Consider the following 12,001-nt stretch of genomic DNA (forward strand, 5'->3'; position numbering starts at 1 on the left):
TTGGTTTTATTTTGTTTTTCATTTTTTTCTTTAAAGAGTACTAGTAGTAAACTTAAAATTCTAAATTTCAAATTCTGGACTTGAAAAAGCTATGTTTCATTTAGATTCTCTTGATAGAAAATTAAAAATAATCAAAAATGGTGTTTTCCCCAGAACTTGAAATCTTTTGGTGAACCAATTAGTTCTAATGGTAAAATTTTATTAAAGAAAATGATCATTCTTTCCAGGAAAGAAGGCAAAAATAGAAGGATCCTGGGGTTATACAGCTGTTCTTTGTAGTTTAGGAGCATCTAATGGTGAATAAAATAAGAAACTGGATCCTGAAGAAGTCCATTACGCACAGTGTCAGTTAAATGATAAAAATATGTAAGAACAGGGAATCACCATTTTCCTAACTGGGCAAAGACTGCAAAATTAAAAGCATGTTCCTTTGGCATTCCTGTTGCCAGAGTTCTAGAACAGCCCCCAGTTCCCAGACACCCCTGCATAGGAGCATCCTCTGTTAACTGGTGCTTCCCAGCACTTCCAGATCTCTACCGGGAGGGTGCTGCTCTCTTTCATGTTGCCCAGCTTTGTCCTTTGTAACCTCCTCAGAGGCATAGAGAAAATCAATTGAATTATACTTGTTTTGAGGGGATTGGAGAATAATGGAAGTGGCTCTTATGGATGTGACACAAAGACTGCATCCATTCATCCCTGAGGCACGATGAATGGGGGTGCGAATTGATTTTGACTACACTACCTCCAGAGCCAGGACTTCAGCACAAACCTCACAAAAAAAAAGACAAATTGCATTTTGCATTGTATAGAATTACACTCTTTGTTCTTTAAACGTCTTGTAACTTGCCTGTATGCTATTCAGCATATGATTAGAGAACTCCTTGGGAACCCTGGTCGTTTCTGATGCTCTGGAGGGGCATCAGGGAAATTGTAGTCTGATGCATGCTGTCAAATTTGCCTGCAGCGTGGTTCAGCAGCGAATCCAATGAGGTCAACCTTTGTAATTTGTTATCTGTGTTGTGTAATGTATCTGTGATGAATTTTTATTTTAAATTGTTTTTTTTTTCTTATTATTAAATAATAATTTTATTATAACAGAGCACTTCTGCCATTACATACAAGACCAAAACTGACACGAGCATTACTAAGTAACAACACAATTATGCTGCAGGCTAGTAGGCACTTTACCTATGCAAGGATGCTCTAAATTTCCCCTTCAGTTACTTCACATCTTCCTAACTTTGTGATTGACTATTGTGTATGTATGGAAAATATTAGCCTAATTTGTCTGAAGTTTTTGGCTGGTTGCCATCCATCAATCATTTTATTCTCTATGGCCTTTCTCTTTTCTCTCAGAGTTTTAAACATCATGTAAGTATATAAATACGTATTTGATTTTTATGTTGCTGAGTATCCCGTTTACAAGCATTTGTTGGTAAAGTGACAACAACACAAACAGATTAAAAAACATTTGGATTTAAATACCCAGTATTTCCAAACTGTATGGGAAGTGGTGAGAAAAAACAAATCTAAAATAATGTTAACCTGTCATATCACATCAGTTTATTAGAAAGTATATGTAGTTTTCCATTAAATTGTTAAATGAAATACTGGCAGGCAGTAAAAACTTATTTTAAGAGAAAATATATAAGTTTCATCCAGAAATTGAAGTGGTGCAACTTTTAAATCCCTTGAGTGGCACAGTGTACCAGTAAGCTCTGAGGGGTTTTATAACCATGGATGATTAGAGCTAGTGAAGCAATTCACTTAGAATATGTGTATTCTCTATACATTAGGGGAAAAAAACCCAAACCAAACCCAAAATGTTTCAAAGCAATAGAAAAAAATGGAGCTGAGGCCCCAGATTGAAGTCCTGTAAGCGCATGCAGGCTTCCAGCTCCTAGAAACATCCCCTTGAACGTTTTTGCCTTCCAACTAAAATCTTGGTCCTGCTAAACTAGGGCTGGACTTTGTAATTTGTTAATTCATAATTGGAAGCTAATGGCTTCCAATTAATTCCAGTTAATGGCTTAATGTAATTGCAGTACAAATAATAATAAAATCATTACACTGCAATGATCACACTGTAAACTCCAGGAGAATGAAGCACTTGGGAAGGAAGAGCTATGCATGACCTCACACTAATGAAAACTCTTGTTGATCTTAGTGCTTCTGTGGCACTGTTAATAATAAATGCAAAACTATGTATCCTGCTCCAGCAGGTAATTATACTTGACCAGGCTGAATTGATTTGCTTTGTGTTCCGTTGAGCTGAACTGACATAAGAGTAAGTTTATGGCACCTGTCACTCATCCTGAATAAATGACCTTTTCAGAGATACAGGATTAATTTTCCGAAATGCTTCTGATATGATAGGCAACTGCCTTATTCATGTTAGCCTGGGAAAGGCAGGGGCTTTTTTCCCTCAATTAGAAGGCTCAAGGAATGCATAAATAATATTTAATATAAAATATATATTGAATTTTTGAAATGAATCTTGAAGAAATCCTCTTCTCATAATTGCCATTGGTGAGATACTTTTGTTCTTTCTTATCTTTGATACTGAATTGCCTAGTATTAGAGAACGCCCCTAAAGGGAGTGTCACCTTCCCAGCCAGAGGCTGATGGTGATAAAAGGGAGATTTCGATACACCAGAGCTACCAGTCTGTGTCTTTAAATTTTTGCAAGCTGATATAAATCAGAGAGCCCTTTGAGGAATCAATCTGCTCCATTTGTTTTCCACCCAAGTGCAGTCAGAGCTTCCTCAGTATAAAGATGGCTGTTGCAAGAATCAATTGCAAATGCCAGTCATTTCAGGTAGCTTAACTGTATTCATCCAAATAATTTCTATGCTCCTTATTTAGTGTATACTTTTAAAGTTACCCTTTAACGCTCCAGGGTGTTAGCTGCTCTAGACAATATCAGTCTACCCTTGCTCTGCATGTGCTGGATGCTTTGTGCTGTAACCTTCCACTAATAAGGAAATCAGTATTTTAAGTCCCATCCTGTTGTGGTGTTCAGGTCACTCTGTTTAAATGTAAATTTTTTAATCTCCTCTGGAACTAAAAGCAAGGGAAGAAACCTTAGCAATTCTGTAAATGGATTTAGATCTTGATGGATGTGACTTGCAGGACAACACATCTTGCTGCTTCTGTTTAATGCTGAAAATAGATATACACAATGTCCTGTTTGGTATTGAAGTGACAGGGGCAGCAATGACATTGTCACAAATCCTGCTCCCATTTTATCACTGCCAAAAATAAACAGGGAAAGAGACCATCCTTTTGGACTTGATGTAACAATGGGTTTTTCCACTGCAACACACTTTGCTTTCTGCATGGAAGAAATTGATAGATAGTGAGGAAGGACAGTGGAAGTTATTTGGGTGGCTTTAGTAGGCAGTGATTCATGTAGCTTTTTTTGCCATGGCTTTCCAAAGAAAGAGCTTAATTGCTTGTAACCGTTTGCTTTTGGTGCCGGAGCTATCTCAGAGGGTGGATCACGGTCCCATTAAAAGGAGTGTAGCACTGAGTTATTGCCTTCCTGTTTTCTCCCTTCCTCCTCCTCGTTCCTCTGTTATGGTCAATGCAGAGTGAGGAAAATCTATGGGCTGATGAAGTAATACCCTGGCATTGTGAGGACTGTCATAATTTTATTCTACATTATGAAAACATGAAAGGGGAAAAAGTAAAATGTTTCCTTAGGGAAAGGAAGGAGATAGACCAGGATGTAGGGCACAATGATCACAAAAGCGTGAGCTACAGGCCCTCCTCTGCTGTTGTTACTTTGCAAAGAGGAGATGACAATACTTCTCTTTTCCCTTTCTTCCAGTATTTTCAGCATTTTTGAGCGTGATTTTGAAAGTCCTGATGGTACAGTTCACGAAAACATGTTTTGTTCAGCTGCAAACACAACGTTAATGAATTATTAAACGCAATGTAATGTATTGACTACTCTGTAAGTCTCCAACTTTGTCTTCCTCCAGATATCTCTTAATGCTATGAGCTACATAATTAATAATCTATTGTCATATTGCATCAACTATCTACTTTAAGATCAGTTGATGTTTTCTCAAGGGAGCAATTGAACTAATGCTGCAATGAAATTGCCCCTCAGCCTTCCCAGACTTTTAAATTGATATTTAATACAAAATAACCTTGGCTATGTGATTTAACCCTTATGGGGACGAAGGCAAAACCCTTTGAGTTAGTCCCATATTACGCAAAAGAGCCATCATAGCTGCATACCCTCACCAATATGAGCAGTGGAATGAAAACAAGGCCCTGGGACAATTCTTCCTACCAGCATTAGGCTTCAAATTGTGAGTGTGAACTAGATAATAACTGGGGGGGAAACTAATTTAGTAACAATTTCTATGAAGCCAGTAGTCCCTGCCTCGATGCCTATCTAACTTAGAGCAGTAGGGAGCCTGAAAATATACACAGTAAAATTCTCCTTTCATAATGGATGAATTAATTTAGCCACCTAGTTCATTCAAATGCAAAGCATGGGTTGAAAGTGTCCATTATTTATTGCTTCCTCTAAGACTGGTCCTCTGTTTCTCTCCTTAATTTCTGAAGTGCAGAAGAGAAGCGCTGAGCTACTAAATGCTCTCTTAGCCACCAGCCAATTTTAGTATGCTTTCAAATTATGTTTGAAATGTTTAATTCTCTGGTTTAAACCTAATTTTGGGATTGTTTATTTGCTTTGACTTGTTCATGGTTTCCAGCTGTGGGAGCGTTCCCACTGCCAAGCAACTCATTTTCAAGCGAGCGGTTGGATACCAGCAGAAGGAACACCTCATCCCAGATGGATGACCACTGCCAATTGTATGCTATATTTTCCTTCAGGTCAGGCTGGAAAGAGACTGTGTAGTCCTGCTCTGTGTGTGTGTTTGCACATAGAATCATAGAATAGTTATTTGCACGTATGTGTACACACGTACTGGCATGTGTTGGAGTCTGATATGTAGTGTCTCTTGGACATTTTCCTCTGGGCAATAGTATGTAGTGTTCCTCCCCCCCAGCAATTAATTTCACCATGTGGGAAGATTTTGTGGCTGCATTTTGAGTAAGGACAACCACCACCTGAGATCTTGTAGCTTCACAAAAGGATGATGTCTTTCGTGGAGGTACAGCAGCTCACTGCAATGCTAGTGCTAGAGTAACTGCAACTTATTTCCCCAGGCACTGTCCATACAAGACCATCCAGGGTAATAAACATCTAATTTGAGAAAAGCATAGGAAAATGAAAGGAGGGACAGAACAATATAAATGAACAGCATATACGAAGGAGGTTGTCTCATTATGGTATTTCTAGGGCCTTGTTTATTAGTATTCACTATCAATCTCTACTACTTCAGGAATATTGCACCATAAAAACTCAGTGGAGGGCAGCTCTTGTTTTACCAGCATCCCCTCCAGGGCAGAGCTTTCCATTCATGTTGTAGGAAGCTGGCATTGTTTGAATCTTCAGCCAATTGCTCTGAAAGAATCTTCTGCAGACATTGACCAAAACATGCTGGAGGAGTCCCACCAAAAATAGATGGCAGCCATGTGATTTTATAGCAAGTAGATGATAATTAAAGTGGTTTGTATTTAACAGCAAGGGAAGTCCATTTCCATTCACACTGCACTCATAATTTTCTTTTCCATATAGAAGGGGAAAAATGCTGTTATTTTTCCCTGGTCAGAGAGGTGAAGCAGAATGGTCAGACAGCCTTGCAAGCCCTGCCAAATCGTTTGTTTTCACGTGAAGAACATCGTTTGCTAAATATGGCTCTCCATTTATCATTTTCCTGCAGCGTTCTCCAAAATCTCTGCTTAAAATGGATGAGGGAAGTGCTATGATCCCTTCCCTCTCACAGGTAATGAACGATTTTCATTTCAGATCTTGAATAAAGCTCCCAGTCTCACTAGCTTTCCCTGCTGGAGATGACAGAAACCTGGAGCTATGCCCTGTGAGCCCTTTACAAAACAATACCTGGAGAACACCTGAAATACCATTTCTTTCCCCCCAAGTTATGTCCCTTTGAGTGGGAACAGCCTTTCCTTTCAAACAGCATCTTTCTACCCTGTGAACATAGAATCATAGAATGGTTTGGGTTGGAAAGGACCTTAAGATCATCCAGTTCCAACCCCCCTGCTATGGGCAGGGACACCTCACACTAAACCATGTCACCCAAGGATCTGTCCAACCTGGCCTTGAACACTGCCAGGAATGGAGCATTCACAGCTTCGTTGGGCAACCCATTCCAGTGCCTCACCACCCTTACAGTAAAGAACTTCCCCTGTTTAAGTTTTAACCCATTACTCCTTGTCCTATCACTACAGTCCCTAATGAAGAGTCCCTCCCCAGCATCCCTATAGGCCCCCCTTCAGATACTGTTAGGCTGCTATGAGGTCTCCACGCAGCCTTCTCTTCTCCAGGCTGAACAGCCCCAACATTCTCAGTCTGTCTTCATATAGGAGGTGCTCCAGTCCCTGATCATCCTCGTGGCCTCCTCTGGACTTGTTCCAACAGTTCCATGTCCTTTTTATGTTGAGGACACCAGAACTGCACACAATACTCCAGGTGAGACGACAAAGGCCAAGATGTGCATGGCACAATGTTCCCCTCCATGTCCTCTCTAGCCCTGTCTCAGGTATGTTTCCCTAGCACTGATGATGTTAAGATGCTATTTCTATTCTAGCTATTCTGTGCTAACAAGCATTAGGAAAGTATTCATTCTTAAACACACAGCACAGAGAGCAGGATATGAAAGGAAGACTGAGAACTTTGTTTTGTGCTCTTAAGGTACTCCTTGATTTCCAAAAGTCTCAGATACTGGGGCTCTCAGAATAAAATGCAAAAGCACCCTTAGTGGTAACAGGAACTTATTATATTCCCTAGTTTTCTAGCTATTAAAGAGGTTGATAGTTATATTTCTACATGCACATAAAGGGAAATAATCCCAACTGTTCACAGCCTTTTTCCTCTATTCTGAACTTGTTCATAAAATATTTAAAAAATACTTTAGTTTTCTTGGAGAGGTTTTAGTCCACGTGTAAGTTTTCTTGTTTAGGCTTCACACGGCAGCAGCAGCCTTGCAGATACACCATAGGTCCTTAAAAATTTAATAATGATCATTTACATCCATTTAGCTCAGCACGTTGCAGAAATATATCATCTGTTGCTTGCATCTTTAGCTCAGCTGGTGAGGCACAATGCAGAAAGAAGCATACAGAAAGGAAGGTGGCTGTCATTCAGCCATCTGAAGGCTCATCTGTGCATGAGGATGCTTAGAAAGAGGTACCTCTCAATCATTTCCTATGTGAAGTTTTCTTACCTTGGGACAGGGCAAAGAAGCAACTGCTCTACCAATTTGATCCCAGTTCAAAGGCACTCTTATTCCAAAATAAATATCTTAGTTTAGGTGGAATAGCCGCTGCAATTTAAAGGTATATGCTACCTCAAATGGAATTAATTTTCAAGTGTAGACAAGCTTTAAGCACTTGGAGGCTGACTTTTAATTAGTACAGGTGACAGCACCACCCCAGAGCTGGTTTATCTTAATGACAGAAGCTAAAATTCATTAAGTTTTCTGAGCAGCATAAGAAAATGCAAATATTACAGAGCCCTTGAAAGGGCTTGTGACTATCCCTGTCATTTTTATTGCTGATGTGATTTTCAGCCATAATCCCATCGGCTTCCCCTCGTTATTGCCTGTGTCGGCTGCGTTCCCAACTTGGCACCGTACCCAAATATTTAGTTGTACAGCAGTGCTCCCCTGTGAGGATGGCAGAAGGTGACACTATTGTTGGGAATGATGTACAGCCATGGCTCCAAGGCATCCTGTGGGGTTTTGCACCATGTCTATGCAAGATGGTGCAGGCAGAGTCTTGCTTTCCTGCTTTCTGAGGTTGTGCAGCTGAGCACCGAGAAGGCAGAGTAGCTGCAGCTGGTGTGGCCCCATCCCTCAATAAGCATGTATTTCTCAAAGATAACTGTATTACCTTGGATGATTGTTATGTTAACATATCATCTTCCCTGGGGTAGGAAAATGTGCAAAATAAGCTTGTCTTAGCCTGCAAATGGCAATACAGTCTCGGATGTCTTTGTTTTCTGTGTTAATCAGCAACCAGGAGCTGGTTTCTTCAGCAGCCTGAAAACCAGAGTGGATGCAGTGACCCAAGGAGATGCAAGGTTGCAAAGCACTCTCAGTTATAGCAAAAGTAGCAGGGTATCACTCCAGCCTGGAGAATAGAAGCTGCTGGCAACTTGGAGACAGAGTTTTCTTCCTCTTTAATTCTGGATCTGGACAGTGACTTATTTCTCTTCCACTCACAGGCAACAGGTTTTGGGTAAAATAAAAAGCCATCAAGAAACATAGTGCCAAATATGTCTTGATTTAGTGGAAAGCACCAGATTCTTACTGACACTTCCCCACCTCCCCTGCTCTCTGTTTCACTCTCAGGACTGCAGTAAAAGCCAGCACCAAACTTCTGGAGCTGGGCCAGCATACCAGGGCCAGAAGAAAAATCTGTTTTGGGGGATGAGAAGGAAGGAGTAAATAAAGTCAGTTTGTTATTGGAAAGAAAAGAAGAGGAGGTGAAAAAAAAATGGTAGAAAGGGGATAATGTGTTTATGCTTAACAATGATTTTATTACGAACGTGATGTATGGTGACAGTATGTTAAATTTTCTAGTCAACAGGGGACGATACAAAACAATTTGTGGCAAAAAGGAAACAGATGCAATTCTGTCTGCAGCTTCACACATCTGCTCTACAAAGCAGTGCTCCTCCTATAATTCTCTAGGAAGAATCCAATAAAGATGATATAAAATTTTATTGTGTTAGTGGCACTAGTTATTAGAGTGAGGAGCCAGAAAGCTTACCCAGGGGCTGAACCTTTCCTGTTTTTTTTTAGTGCAGAGTAAATGATGAGGCTGTTGCTGGTAACAGCAATATTATCGTGTGTAAAAGGTAGAAATCATTTTGGAGTGTTTAGTGTGCTGGAGTGGCTCAAAATCGGAGTGGCAAAGCTAATAAGAATAATAGGTGAAGGTGCATTGGGAAGGATGGAAATGAAATCTTGAATGTCATTTAAAATAATTAACAAAAAATAGGAAGACCCAAAAGTTATAGAAGAAATCTGTGATGTATCTGTCACTCTCTTATTGTTTGATGCTGTTAGTTATAATTTTTTATACACTTTTATTCTAAATTTAAATGGTTGTAGCTTGGGAAGTGAAGCAGAGGTAAACTAAATAATACCAACTTGCATGCTGGATCAGAACATAGAATCATAGAATATTTAGGGTTGGAAAGCACCTTAAGATCATCCAGTTCCAAGCCCCCTGCCATGGACAGGGACATCTACAGAAGGACTGTGTCGTGGTTTAAACCCAGTCAGGTAACTCGTTCCCTCACTTCCCCCCTTTCTTGCCCTCCCCCTGCTCTCGGAGGGACGGAGAGGAGAATCGAAAAGAATGCAACTCCCACGGGTTGAGATAAGAACAGTTTAGTAACTAAGGTATAACACAAATCACTACTGCTACCACCAATGATAACGATGATAAAGGAAATAACAAGGGAAGAGAATACATCATCTCACCACCAGCCGACCGATAACTCGCCCCCCAAGCCCGACCAAGCTCTGACCGATACCTCCTCCAACCCTGCAGTCTCCCGGCCCTTTCCGGCTAACTCCCAGTTACATCCTGGGCATGACGTGCTGTGGTATGGAATACCTCTTTGGTCAGTTTGGGTCAGGTGTCCTGTCTCTGCTTCCTCCTGGCCTCCCCTCCTCCCTGGCAGAGCATGAGGCTCACAAAGTCCTTGGCCAAACCTAAACATCACTATCAGCTCTGTTCCCAAGCTGAAAGTCAAAACACTGCACTGCACCAGCTACCAAGAAGGGGAAAAATGAGTGCTACTGCTGAACCCAGGACAGACTGAAATGAAGTCTAACTGACCTTCTTTAAAATCAGAACTTTGGCTTTTTTGGATTAAATCCCTGTGTGTCCCAGCCCTGTGCAGGACTTTTGGGTGTCCTCGCAGTGGATAAGCAATAGAGGGAAGTGAGACATTCCCCAGTATAACAGGGATGCTGGGCTTCACCAGCCATTTCTGTTTGATCAAGAGCTGTAACAGCAGATTATTTCCACAATATGCTACCTTATGGACAGCAGGAACAAGGAGGAAAAGGATTTATTTCTCAGCAGAAACACAGCACAGCAATCCTCTGCTTAATCCATCAGAGCCGGCACTTCAGAGGGGTGAACATCGAAGAGCCACTACAGCGCATAGGGACTGAAGGTGAACACTCCATAGTATTAGTGATTCTGAGGCAAGCGGGAGGGATACAGATATATACTCTATTTCTACAAAAATCTTTTCTTGTGATTGCCTAAATTTCAAAGCACCTCATTCGAGGCCGCGTTTAAAAAGCCATTTGTTCAGAGCATCGCTGCTCTGCTCTTTCCAGGGTACCCCAGGTCAGACAGATAAAACTGAGAGCTCACAACATCCTTGCCCATTTTAACACCTTGGCCTTCATGTTGATCCCTCTGAAGTGAGGGAGTCCATCCGACCAGGTCCAGCTCCCCTGAGGGCCAAGCAGTGCCCCTCAGGTCTCCTGAGCACGGCCACCCCTTGCTGGGACCGTGTTGTCAGCCCTCAAGGAGGTTTTCAGTAGTTCTCTGAGGTATTTCACCACCTGCCATCAACCCTGGGGTATCGGAGCCACATCCAAAGCAGCAGGTTCTGTTATTTTTCTGTGCCATAGCTTTTCCTAGTGTTTAATAACAAGAAATTCCAGGTGACAGCACCTGCTTTATATTGAGGAGCTTAGTGTGACAGACTTGGGAATGACCAGTGTTACTCCTTTTCTCCTGCTTTCCTGGGTGTTTGTAGAGCTGAGGTGCTCAATAAAATCATCTTGGGTGCCTAAGCACAGACTTCAACCACGTATTTGAATATGGCATTTTATTAGCAGTGTCCTTTATCTGCAGAAAAGGAAGTTCAAAGCACTGGCTGAACAACCCCTCTCACCTCAGTAGGGACACTGCATTAAGAACAGCACGTTTTCCTTGCTGATCACGTATCCTGCATGGCATGTAAATAAACACCAGGCTGTGAAGCATGTGCTCTATCAGAACACAATGCGACTTAGAAATTGAAAGACTCCTGCCGGGTAAAACAATGGGCAGATTACTATTTTTCTCTACCGACAAAATGTTGCACTAATCCCATCAGATTCATTAAGGCAGTGTAAATGCGTATTAGAGACAATCAAAACAGTTTACCCTATGTTTAGGCTAGTTCAGTTTATTGGATTATGATAAACAGATTCAGACACTGGAAACACCACAAAATTAGAATGCATTTTACTGTGGAAGATTACTGCATTTGAAAATAAATCCACGCTAAAATAGGACAAATATTAAACTTAAATCCAGAACCAAAGTTAGAAAGATCTTCAGAGGGGAATGTCCAAATACTAACTTTTTAGGACTAAAAGTAATTTGATGTTTTTCATTAATAAAATAAAAAATTACTTTTCATTAATAAAAATAAAAATGTTTTTCATTAATAAAATAAGAAAAATTAATAAAACAAAAATTAATTTCTGTTTGCAGAACCACACTGAAACTTTTCATCCTGGCTTATGGTATTGAATTGTTGCAGTGACCTGCAGGCTGTGTTTTGCCAGAGCTGTGTGTTAGTACTACGCTGATCCTAACATTTTGACTCTGTCTCACAAACCAAATATTGCAATACCAGTTTACTTAATCTAAGGCAAAATATTTTGATCTTACTTCCTAAATGAAACATAAACATTGGTGAAAAGGCACAGCTTTTAATTCTAGGACAAGGGGTAACGGGTTCAAACTTAAAACAGGGGAAGTTTAGATTGGATATAAGGAGGAAGTTCTTTACTGTAAGGGTGGTGAGGCACTGGAATGGGTTGCCCAGGGAAGTTGTGAATGTTCCATCCCTGGCAGTGTTTAAGGCCAG

The sequence above is a fragment of the Pezoporus occidentalis genome, unplaced genomic scaffold, assembly GCF_034315485.1.
Source record: "Pezoporus occidentalis ecotype Australia unplaced genomic scaffold, CSIRO_AGI_Poc_V1 ctg10, whole genome shotgun sequence".
NCBI lineage: Eukaryota > Metazoa > Chordata > Aves > Psittaciformes > Psittacidae > Pezoporus > Pezoporus occidentalis.